The sequence below is a fragment of the Pteropus vampyrus genome, unplaced genomic scaffold (assembly GCF_000151845.1).
Source record: "Pteropus vampyrus isolate Shadow unplaced genomic scaffold, Pvam_2.0 Scaffold25, whole genome shotgun sequence".
NCBI lineage: Eukaryota > Metazoa > Chordata > Mammalia > Chiroptera > Pteropodidae > Pteropus > Pteropus vampyrus.
The window spans coordinates 10,643,975-10,655,864 of NW_011888806.1; the positions used below are offsets into that span (position 1 = coordinate 10,643,975).

The following is an 11,890-nucleotide window of genomic DNA, read 5'->3' on the forward strand; positions in this document are numbered from 1 at the left end:
AGATTTAGGAATCCGGAGAGTTAAGAGCAAGAAATCAATCTACACCGTTTCTCTAACATTTGTCTGACTCCAGGATATAAAACATCAAAGCATCAGCTTTGAATTAAAAAAGAAATTAGTCAGATAGGTATTAGACTTATCGGGAGGTGACCACTTTATAAGTTATGTAAATGTTCAATCACTATGTTGTACGCCTGAAACTAGTATAATACTGTATTTCAACTGTAATTGAAACACGTTTAAATACATTTTTTAAAATATAAAGGAAAAATAAAGTTACATATAAAAATGTTAAAAAGAAATTAGTGATTGGCATTTACACCTTCTTTGCTTGCCTTTATATCAGGAGTGTGGGTGCCCGAAAGAACAGAGGATGATGGGACAGACGGTACAGAGAAAGGACCACTTTTGACACCTCCATTCTGCTATGCTAATTGCCATGATGGCCACAAAGCATAGGCTCCTCTCGAGCAGTAGGATGTCGTTTCCACTCCTATACATAGCTGCTTATTGACATGATGGGTATAGCACCTACTCTGTGCAAGGTAGCACACCAAAGCCTTCTTCTATCATGCTATAGTTTTGTATTTTACATCTAAATCTTCGACTCCTTTAGGATTTATTTTAGTGTAAAGAATAAACCTTTTTCCCCCTCAAATGTCTATTTAGTCATACCAATCTCTATTGTCGATTAAAACATCCTTCCCCACTGTTGCAAAATTCCATATTTATTATACGCTAAATTCCTGTGAGAAATTTCAATAACTAAAATGGAGAAATTAAGTAGGGAGAGTTAAAAATTCCATTTCCTTTGAAACACTATATGTGTGCTTACTCTTTTCCTAAATGTCTAAAAATGAAAAAGAGAAATAATACAAGGGAAAAACTCTATATTTATGAGGTTTCTTCTTCCTGGATTATGGATTATTTTCAACACCTTTTGATATATTCTAATTTTATAAATTAATTATCTTATTCAACTATTAAAAATATTTTAATCCCTCTGTACATTGCTGCTGAGATGAGAAGTAGGGACATTATAAATGACAGTTTTGTCAGTTCAGCTTAAACTGAGTTGTTACTCAATTTATGCGTGTCCCTTGCCATATTTTATGTTTCCTTATAAGGGCATGGCTGTTTATGGATATTTTTAAATGAGAGAAGATTTACCCTTTGTTTGAGCAAAATAATCAACATATTTTCTTCTTATTTTCTGAATTTCTTTAATATAAAGATCAGACTGGAAACTATGTAAAAGGCTCTTAAGGAATGTGAAGAAAATTCTGCCAGTTTGGTTGATTTAATCATTTATTTGTTCATTTAACAATTGTTTATTAACTAGTATGTGCCAGAAGACAAATAAAACCAAAGGTGAATGATAAATGTGCAAAGAGAAAATCCCTTTAATAATTCTATTCTAAATAAGAGTTTTATCAGAAGCCTAATGTGGAAGCATTTATTGTTAATAATCAAATAACATAGCTGTGTGAGACAAGTAAAATTATATCTAATTATTCAGCAAAGAGAATCCATTAATTTTCAATCTTTTTGTTGTTTTAAATAATTGAATTTAAAAAAAGAAAATGAAACAAAAACCTTTCTGGAGTTTACTAGGAGGGATACCTGAATCAAAGGGGTACATTTGGTGACAAGAGATTATTGTCCACATGGACTAAACAGGTGAACACCACATTCGGCAAACTGGTGCTAAGTAGTCTATTCCTCTTTGGGTGTGTTAATTTGTATCGGTCATGCCTTTTTATTTTATGCATTTCTGTTGCTTTGACATCTTGGGTCTTGCTGACCCTGGACAGATTGGCCCTCCCTCCCAGGGCTGGCCAATCCAAAGATAGTGAAAACTCACTTAGAAACTACTCTTTTCATATGCAAATAAACAAATCCAGAGCCCGAACCCCAAATGTCCTTTACCTAGCTCTCACACTCTGGGCCACTCTCCATTTGCCCTAAACACCTTGAGGTCATGTACCCAGACAACTAGAAACTGACCCAAGGTCCTAGAGCCTGCTGAAATTATTCAAACTGGCCAGTACTAAGCCTGCTTACCCTGCCTTACCCATTCTTTTCTAAGGAAACCATAATAAAAGCTCTTACTCACGTTCGCCCTTCTCTCCCTCTTCCTCCTGACCAACCCTTGTGCTTCCCCATGTGATCGCCCCTGCCCACCATAGCATAGCATGATATGTCCCCTCCTCTTGGGAACTGTGAATAACAAACTATCATTTCAATGGTAAGCATGTCCTGATCTGTTGGTCTCACTATACGTGAATAATAGTAAAACCTACATTTAAAAACAGAGTTCTTGCATAAACTTATAAAGGAGATACTTTTTATAGCTACAAAATAATCCCTATTAACACACTGATGTTAAGTGAAACTCATTCTACAAGAGCACAGGAGTTAGAGAAGGGACAGCCTCCCGTTCATTTTGTACTTTATTGTCAAAATAGTCAAAGCATACTGACCTTTAAAATATTCTATCAGAAGAGAGCATATAAAAGTCTTTATTGATTCTGATGTGTTGGAACAGAATTCTTGAACATCCCCATAGCTCTAATGTGTCTGTAATAGGAAACTTTCCAATAATTTCCAATTGATGGTTTCTTGGCTATTAGAAATATTTGGAAGTTGTAATTACATTGTCTTGAAGTGATTGTTTGAATTATATGTTTATGAGAATTGTTTGGATAGTAAAATGTAAAGAGTTTAATTGGTTAATAGTATTTTTTTAAATGTATTTGTTGTGTATGGTAGAGGATAGCTGTTAGGGGAAAACTAGGTAGACGTTGGAATTGGATTTGAAGTCTGTTCTAGTAGAAACAATTTAGCGTTTAAAAAACAGTAATTGTATTGGTTATAAAAATAAGTATTTGAGATAAATTACTTTGGCGAGTATGTCCTTTGGTAGCCAAGGACAAAGGGCAGTCACAATCTCGGCCCATTTTCTAGCAACCAGACTTATTCATCTCATTCTCTTAGAAGACATACTGGATTCAAGACAAATGAGACAGACCTCTTGAGCAGACTTATAGAAAAATGTTTTTAGTTTCTATCTCAAGTGGAGAATCGCCTGCTGCCATCTGCCCCTACTCCATTTGTCAAGTTCTCACAGTCCAGTGGTCCACAAGGAGCCCAGTGACTGGCCTCAAAGAGACATCCTGCCAGAGGGGTAGTCATGCCACACACCGTGCCTTCCATGTTTCTTGTCCCCAAGTAACCCAGACCTACTTTAAGGAACCTGGAAGTAATAGTTAAAAGTTGTGTGGGTGCTCATTACTTCATTGGAATCTACACTACCTTGGGAGGAGGTGGTAGGCAAAACAGAACTTAATTACCTTAATACTAAGATAAAGAAACAAAAACTGTTGATATCACTTTAAGCCAACCCCATGTACTACAATCATATTTAATCTCAATTTATCAAAAGTCCTTGTGAACGTATAACTATGTCATTATGTATAAACAATTTTTGAGAAAGGTTTCCAAGCTTTGAGAGTAGATGGGTAAGAAAGCATGAATAGCAGAAATGTTAGGCACCAGAAGCAAGGTCATTCTCTGCCCAGTAGCCATTCATACCATTCTTTCTCACTAATGACTCCAATTTCCTGCTCATGGGGTGGGGGCAAGGGAGTAGGGAGGAACAGCAATCTCTTGATTTGGTGGGAAGGGGAGTGGTGGTAGATTTCATCAGTCCCAAGAGAAATCATAATTGCTTTCTTGCCCAGGTTGAACAGATTGAATATAGGTCTAAAGAAAGAAGGTTTAATAAATTAAAGACTTAGTAAGTTTAAAATCTAGAATAAAGTATAAAGCTGAAAGAAGGAAGAGGGGGAAAAAGAACATAATGTGTTAAGAAGTTTAAACTTTTTAAAAAAATTAGAGATACTTATCAAATATGTAAATAAAGGCAAATCTTTTTCTTTAAGTAGGAGATTTTAATAGCCTAGAAGTAAATGTGTTTGAACAGACGGGCATGTGCTTTGAGGTCAGTAGCTATAATCTCTAAACCTCTTTAAACCTCTTTGCATGTCGCAGTAAGCAAATTATCTAAGGAATAAATGCAGATGCTATTCAAGGCTTTTCTTGGCTATTTACACTGACTACGGTTCACCCAGTCAATGACTAAGTTTCTAGTCTTTTTTGCATGGAAGGTAATCATGGTACAGATGGATACATTTGAACACACTGGGCTACAATCATCACAGAAATGTGGATAGTCTCGCGTATATGAAACATTGTTAAGAGGTCCTCCATCACATCTTTTCAGTCATGGCGATAAAGTCATATTACACCTTTTTAAAGAATTAGCCAAATGTTAGATGATGGAAGCAGAAAAGCCAAATAGTAGAGGTTCCAATGTCAAAAGGCCAGTTATCGATTTTTTGTACTCCTCAAGTTCCATATCTGTCAAACGAAACTATTGCTGTCCTTAACTCGCAAAGAAAGCATGACAATATTAGAATTAGGTATTTTCTGCTCACCATTCCACAGTGTTCCAACAGAATCTAAAAGCAAGAAACCATGAAGAGAGTGTCCAAGGAACCTAGCAGTCCATGTGTATGTAGCAACAGGTGACATTCCAGTTTAGAATATTTGACTCCTTTCTAAACTGACATAATTCAAAAGTAGGGCAAATGATTTGTATATTAGTTGTTAAATGCTTTGAACAATTTCAGGTTCATTGCATTTTAACACAACTTATTTTACTGAGTGGAGACCAATTTTAAATAAAATTTTTAAATTTACATTTTTTTAAATTCCAATTTTGCCAATCTTGGTAGCAGAATTCAACTTAATTAAGAGAGACAAGTACATTCCGCAGGTTGACAATGTGTTTTATTAAGAATTTTTGTTCTTGGCTTCATTTCTGCTGACTCTGAATTTCCTTAAGTATGTTATTGTTCTTTCAGTCATAGACTTAAAAATTTGAGCAGCTGAAGTACTTTTTAATACTCCGTCATAGTTATTCCTCATTTTTAATGTATTCTTTTCCCTCCATTTAAAATTTTGTAGCTTTTCCAACTTTTTCGTACCCTATTTATACAATACCAACTTTCTATATGTTTCGCTTTTCTAGGCATGTGTTTCATAAATACAAATCTCCTGTATATTTGTAGATATAACAATACATTGTATCTCCTTTACATTTTGTATAGGTTCAGTAAGTAGCTAACATACGAAACTAGTATAGGAGTAAGGCCTGTCAGTTTACCCAGAGCCCATTTTGGATTCCCACTTACTGATCGTGAGTACATACTCCACGTCCCCCACATACCTAGTACACACCGTAGCTGCACTCTTCTTGAGTACACTAAATGTGAAGTTCCAAAATTCTAACGTGCTGATAACAAAAGCTTTATATGCTGATCGAGTTAATTACAAGTACATCAAAATACAGCAAAGTATTGTTTGGTTTTCTTTTGGTTCTCAAAGAGTTTCTTTTTTTTTTTTTGAAACACACACACATGCATGCATGCGCGTGTGCGCGCACGCACACACACACACCAATGGCCAAGCAGAAGTTTTCATTTTGACAAGCAAAAACACAGAAAACTCCCTTGTTACTTTTATCACCAGATCGGACCCTAAGGCACTCTGCTCTCTCCAGAGTTTCAACCACTAAAATGTGGGTGAAACAAAGACTATACCACAGCAAGTACTCTAAGAAAATAGCAATTCCGTATGCTTTCAAATCAGCAATTTCCATATGTTTTCAAATCAGCACTGGGATTCGATATCTGAAGTTATATCATTTGGCAGGAACAATTAACAAAAGAATCTAAGAAAACAGCACCAAACTAATCACATTTCAGCATAAGAACAACACTATGTCCCATTTGTTGCCACAATCTGACACCACAGAAAGCTGAATGGATCATGACAGAAAACGAGAGGAAGTTAATTTAAACCACACAGTCTAGGTCCTGAATTTGTGGTGACATAAATATCCCCAAATAATCAAACACAATCAAATTAACGAAAAACACCCAGCTCTCACCTTGCACAAACACACACTTCAGTGGTCAGTGACAAATGCAGGCTGCTCTTGCAGGCTAGGAGACAGAGCAGCTGCTCTGTCCTGAGCCGCTTAAAGCACGTTCGAGCCGAGCCGGCTCGGGTCCTACCCTCTGCTGGTTCGCTGCAGTTTCTCCCATGACTCCATCACCCAGGAATGGAAACTACTGCTCTCTCCCCAGCACTAGTGGGCTCCCCAGCTACTGAGCTCAGGTGAAAAATGCTGAGTACTGCAAGGTCACCACAAGGTGAACACTGGCAAAAGGGGCATATGGGGAAGAGGAGGGACCGTCAAGGAAAGACCCTAAACTCCAAACATCTCTTCTTTCAAGACATTCTGAATGCCATAAATCAGAGCTGTGACAATAGTCAGAGAAGAAGTAAATCTGAGACTCTCTAAATGACACTGAGCCAATCACCTAGTCCAGGGGCTCTCTTTAAGCAATCTCCCTCTCTCTCTCCCTCTCTCCCTCTCTCTCTCTCTCTCTCTCTCTCTCTTAATCTCTTTCTCTCTCACCCACCTCCTCCCTCCTCCCTCACTCCCTCCCGAAACACTTCCGCATAGCTGTTCTAATTGCTCAGACATCCTCCTGAAGCCAGGAAGTATTTGCACACCCTTTCCAGGTAACAAGGCTTAAAGAAATGTCTTAGAAAATTCAAATCCTTGCCAAAATTGAAATAAAATAATTCTTTTAAAAGCAAAATCATTTCTGGTCCATAAACTGTTTCATATTAATGAAGTCTTGCTTTTTGTGCACAGAGTAGAATTGTCATCCCCTCCCCCACATTAAAAAGAGAGTAAAGATGTATTTATGTCAGATGACTGGCAGAATCGATTAAAATTTCTCATAAAAATTCCTACCATGTTTTTCAAGATTTGTCTTGACTTTTTCATATTTTAATTTGAAGAGGTCTCAAGAAAATATTTCTTGCCTAAAATATAATCATTCTGCATGTATATTTATAGACAGATACAAACATGTTTCTAAATGTTTCCCTGTGGAGTCTCTCTAGATTCTTATTTCTCATATTCTGGTTTTCCCATCGGAAGTGGGGAAGTGACAATTTTTAAGTTTACAAGTACATTACAAAATATTATTTCTCTTAGCTGTATATATATATTTTGCAGGTATACTCGTATTTACTGACGTTTAGATCCATGACTTTAACAGGAAATTATTCTTAATCTTTAGCCACTTTCTCTCCCTTCCTCCAACTATCACTGTTCACCAGCCCTGTGACTTGAGCAATTTACCTAACCTCCTGGGCATCAGATTTGCAATCTATAAGATGGGGATTTGTTATTAGCCTCTGCTTTGACTACCTCCTGGGTTGGTGTGAGGGTGAAATGAGACAACATATACAAGAAAATGCTTTGTAAATTGTAGCACGCCAGAAAAAAAAATGTACTTAACTGCATTTACCTCCCTTTGATTGTCCTAGTGAATTACTTTGTGTTTTCAAGGAGGTCTCCTTATGCTTCACAAGAAAGTGTTTGTTTCAAGTGGGCTATAAATAGAATTCAAGATTTTATTGAACTGCTGTCCTCCTTGTGGCGGATCTTGATGGCAGCAAGCACATGGCCAGAGTCAGTTAATTTTGAGCAACATGAGCTCTGTCTGCTCTTTGAGGCAGAACCAGACCAGCTGAAACCCTGATAGAAAATGCTCGCGTGCTTGGCTGGCTTCACAGTTCGCCTGGTGTCCTGCTGCACTCCTGTGTTTCAGGGTGTTCCCCAAGGGGATTAATGAAGGGGAACGGTTGGGGATGGAATGCCAAGTTCTCTGCTGAGTTAATTCAGTAACGAATGCTTCTGGGCATTCATGCTAATGTTCCTATAATTATGTATGCATTATTTAGAGATTAGGTTGTTGCAGGTGGGGGTGGAGACCAAGATAAGGGAGACCAGTGGGGAACAGTAAAGGGACTAACAATGTGAGCACCTGTCTCATGAGGACTGGGAGTTTCATGACTATTACCTCAGTTAATATAGCAACCCTACCAGGTAGCTGTTATTTCCATTTCATGGATGAGCACAATCAGCCTGTACACTGTTACCACTGAGTGGTGACGCTCAAATTACAATCAAGGTCAGCATGGCCTACAGTCCCGTATTCAAAGCAAATTTGTTAATTTATAACTTTCTCAGAAAGAAAATGAAATACAGTTTGGTTTTTAAATACTGGGGATAGGAAAGGCAAGAATGCAAGTACCAAGAAAACTTCATGAGGGTATTTACTAGGCACATTAACTTTTATAAACGGTGAAGAAATTTTTAGAAAAACATTTTGACTTTTTAAAACAATGAAGTCATTGCAGGATACAGGAAAAAAAAAAAAACAATTTTGCTAATACGTGCCAATAATTCTTTTAAAAAATTTTGTCCTGCTTATCTTCAAATTGAAGAAGTTCAGAGGTTTTTCTCCGTTTTTCAGCATACACCCAATGCATTATTTTATTTGAATTTGTTTAAATTACTAGATCCTTAGGAATGCTCTAAAGGAAGCAAAGCAATCTCTTACCTTTAAATTTAGCAAAAAAGACATTTTTTTTTAGCTGTAGTTTGGAGTACAGTAGAGGAGTCATAATTTTCAGTCTTCTGGGCCTGAGGATGTTAATAAAATGCCAGGTTCTTTCTACCATTTTTATTGGAAAGCTACAGGCAGTCTGAACTGCAGCCCACTGTGGTATATGTTTCTGCTCTCCTCTTTGTAAGTGGCATTCCCAGCTGTAAGAAAAACCTTGAAATTGTATCTGCTAGCTAGCAATCCAATTCATACTAAATCCTCTATTTCTGCCTTAAATCTCCTTTTTTCCATTTTTTGCAATCTTTCCTGAGAATGCCACTGTCTGATGTAGAGTGCCTCTAATGTAGAAAAGAGGCAAGAGAATTAAAATGTTAAATTAAGCTACAATCAGAGACTGCAATATGCTGATCAGCTCTGCAGCCAGGCCAGGACACCAGCAAAACAAAGGAAGCTTTCTGCTGGGATTTCTAACAATGCATTCCCCACACCTGTGAAAGGGAAACAGGAACAACAGAGTCTTTACACCAAATACAGTCATTCATTCCCTATGGCGAAAACTATAGGGAACCTATGGATTAAAGGCCGGGAACTACCAGCAGGCCTTTCACGCTAGATATTCTTACCCTTTCAGGCTACATACTCTTCCCCTGCCCCTTCCTTAGTGTATGCTCATATCAACGGAAATGGGTAAACAAAGTCTTTAAAATGTAACACAAAGGAACTAAACAACATATATAAACTGAATTCCCCAAACACTCAGGGTCCCTCTTACTTCCTTAACTCTTCACTGTCTTTTCTCTGTCTTTCTCTCTGTACTCTTCCCTCTCCCCTCTCCCCTCCCTTCTCTCCCCTCTCCCCTCTCTCCTCTCTCTCCCCTCTCTCCCCTCTCCACTCCTCTCAATCTCTCTCTCTCAATCTCTCTCTCTCTCTCTCTCTCTCTCTCTCTCTCTCTCTCTCTCTCTCTCTCTCACTGTCCTGGTCTCTCTTAGGTTCTCATTCTCTCACTCTGTGAGAACACCACATTCTGTGGACTATTACCTCTTCTCCAATAAACTTTCCTTTTGACTCTAACTTTGACTTGTGTGTTGAATTCTTTTTACACTCTCTGCCAGAGGACCCTCTTCTCTCAGAGCAGGGCTTGGTTTCATACTCCTCCACCTGGGAAAATCTGCCCTGTCCTGTATCACCTCTGCTTTTAACATTCCCATCTGTGAAATGCACCATCCAAAATTCCTTCATAAAACCAGCTTTCTCATCCTCCCCAAATTTAGCCTCAGAGAGAAAACTATAAATCTGGAAGTCTTGCAGATAGAATGTTTGTTTCAGATATTTTATTCAAGATAAAAATATAACTGGACCACTAAGTCAGTAATAAGTCGAAATAAATAGTGGGAATAAATGCAGATACTTTAATCTCAAATTTTCAAATTATATCGTGAATGAAAAAAAACCAAAACAGCATTCTAAACAACCAATCAACCCTCATAAAAGGTGTGGGGCCTTCAGCTGTTTGCTGTATAATTCATTGCTATTTTTTGCTTAGAATGTGCATTTTGACACTACAACCCACTTATTCTAGTGGCATATATTTAACTAAAGAGAAAGTAACTTTAAAAAAGTTAATATATTGTGAAGCCTGTAATGACATACATAATATATGGCAAAGTGAAGAGGATGCTTTTTCTCATTCCTAGTTCCATTTTGTTTCTGAATAAAGAAAGGGAAAAAATTGACCATAGGCAGAATTATGTACATATATATTTTTTAAAGAGTTAGAAACTATTGCAGTAAGCTTTCAATTCTCTCTTTTAGAAATAATAAAAATGAAAACATAGTTTTTGGCACTTCAAATTATTATTCTGTCCCATTCAGATATTTTGTTTTTCAAATACTACAGCTAGTGTTCGCCTGAATGTAATTCCACAGCACATTGCCTCCTCCCTTTCTTGGTCTCAGAACTTCCATTTCTTCTGTTGGATTTTGAGATCCTCATTTTAGAAATATGCATTGAAGAGAAACTTGCACTGAAGTTTAAATGTAGGAAGAAGAAAGCATGTGGAAGCATGGGTTAACATTAGTGATCGGTGAAGAAATAAGCTGTTATGGTTCTCTACTTGGTTCTTGCTACCTTGCCCAATGATGACAGCTTCATGCTGTCTCCTAGTGGCAGTGTTTACATTCACACAGACATTCAAGGGAGTCTGGCCTGAAGTCTTTTGAATCTTCTCATTTAGGGTAGAACTGGATTCATGGATGAGTAGGACAAAGTTGTTTCTAGTTTGCAATCTAATGAGAAAGAATATTTTTCTAACACATTTTTCCCTGCCACTCCCTTCAATTTGATTCTTTTTCTTAGGTCTTAGAAACTACTCCACGTGATAATATCTGTTAGCCATGAATTGCAAATACTGTTAAAATATTGAAGGTCATTTAGGGAAAAACTTAAAGAGTAATCTGAAATGAGTAAGCTTTTATCTTTTTAGCCATTTTGTGTGGATGATTAAAGATGTATGTGAAGTCTTTATATAGCTAAAATCGGGAAATTGAATACTTTATGAGCAGTCAAAATTTACTGTATTTTTAAACATATTTTTGTTTTTACAGGATGGCAATTTTTTTCTGGATGCAAAAAGATCTATTAATGCCTTTTCTACTCTAAAATTTGAAGAACCACTGTTCTGGTTTTACCAAGACTTTCCTAAATACATTCAAGTGGTTTAGGAGTATAAATAAACAAATATGAATATCATTCCTTTGGGAACACAGGGGAAAATATTTTGGGGTACTTAAGGTTATTTTAAAATATATAAGTCAAGACCACTGAAGATATTTGAAATTTTTGTAAAAATACAGTCTTACAGTATAATCGTCATTCCTTACAGGATAACTGTCTTACGGTATAATTGCCTAGCATGACAGGACATCATAGTCAAGTAATCTGAAGAGAAGGCTCTCAACTACTTGGCAGCCTAAGCCTGGCGATTACAGCCTCAGTGGCTGTTCAAACAGAGGCCTTCGGTGAAAGCTCCTTCCAGAGGCCTGGGACACACAGGAACATGGGTTCTGTTTTCTACCAAGTGGATCCTTGAGGTTAAAACCTCCAAAAGCATTAGTGTCGGTGCCCCCAATTAAATTAAGCTATATATCTATGCCACGGTACAATCACAATCGAAATTTAGAGCACCACCGTGTTAAGTATTTTTAAGACACTTAATAGTACATTACTGAATAAAGCATATTAGAAAATAGTGTGTGCAATGTTACCTGAATTTTGTAATAATTAAAATAGTATAGAAAAATATGCATTACAACATTAATAGTTTTTATCT

At 37.0% G+C, this 11,890-nt stretch overlaps 1 protein-coding gene across 3 annotated transcripts in view; it reads right to left on the bottom strand.

Moving 5' to 3' along the window:
• The window catches only part of ARHGAP24 (Rho GTPase activating protein 24), a 464,137-nt gene that overhangs the window by 148,780 nt on the left and 303,467 nt on the right, over positions 1-11,890 (bottom strand). The window contains exon 1 of one of the 3 annotated variants that reach the window (XM_011356327.2): positions 6,017-6,465. The exons of the other annotated variants lie outside the window; for them this stretch is intronic. The gene's annotated coding sequence lies outside the window, so the exon portion shown is untranslated. Of the gene's footprint in view, positions 1-6,016; positions 6,466-11,890 lie in introns of those variants that run through there. 3 annotated transcript variants of the gene reach the window in all.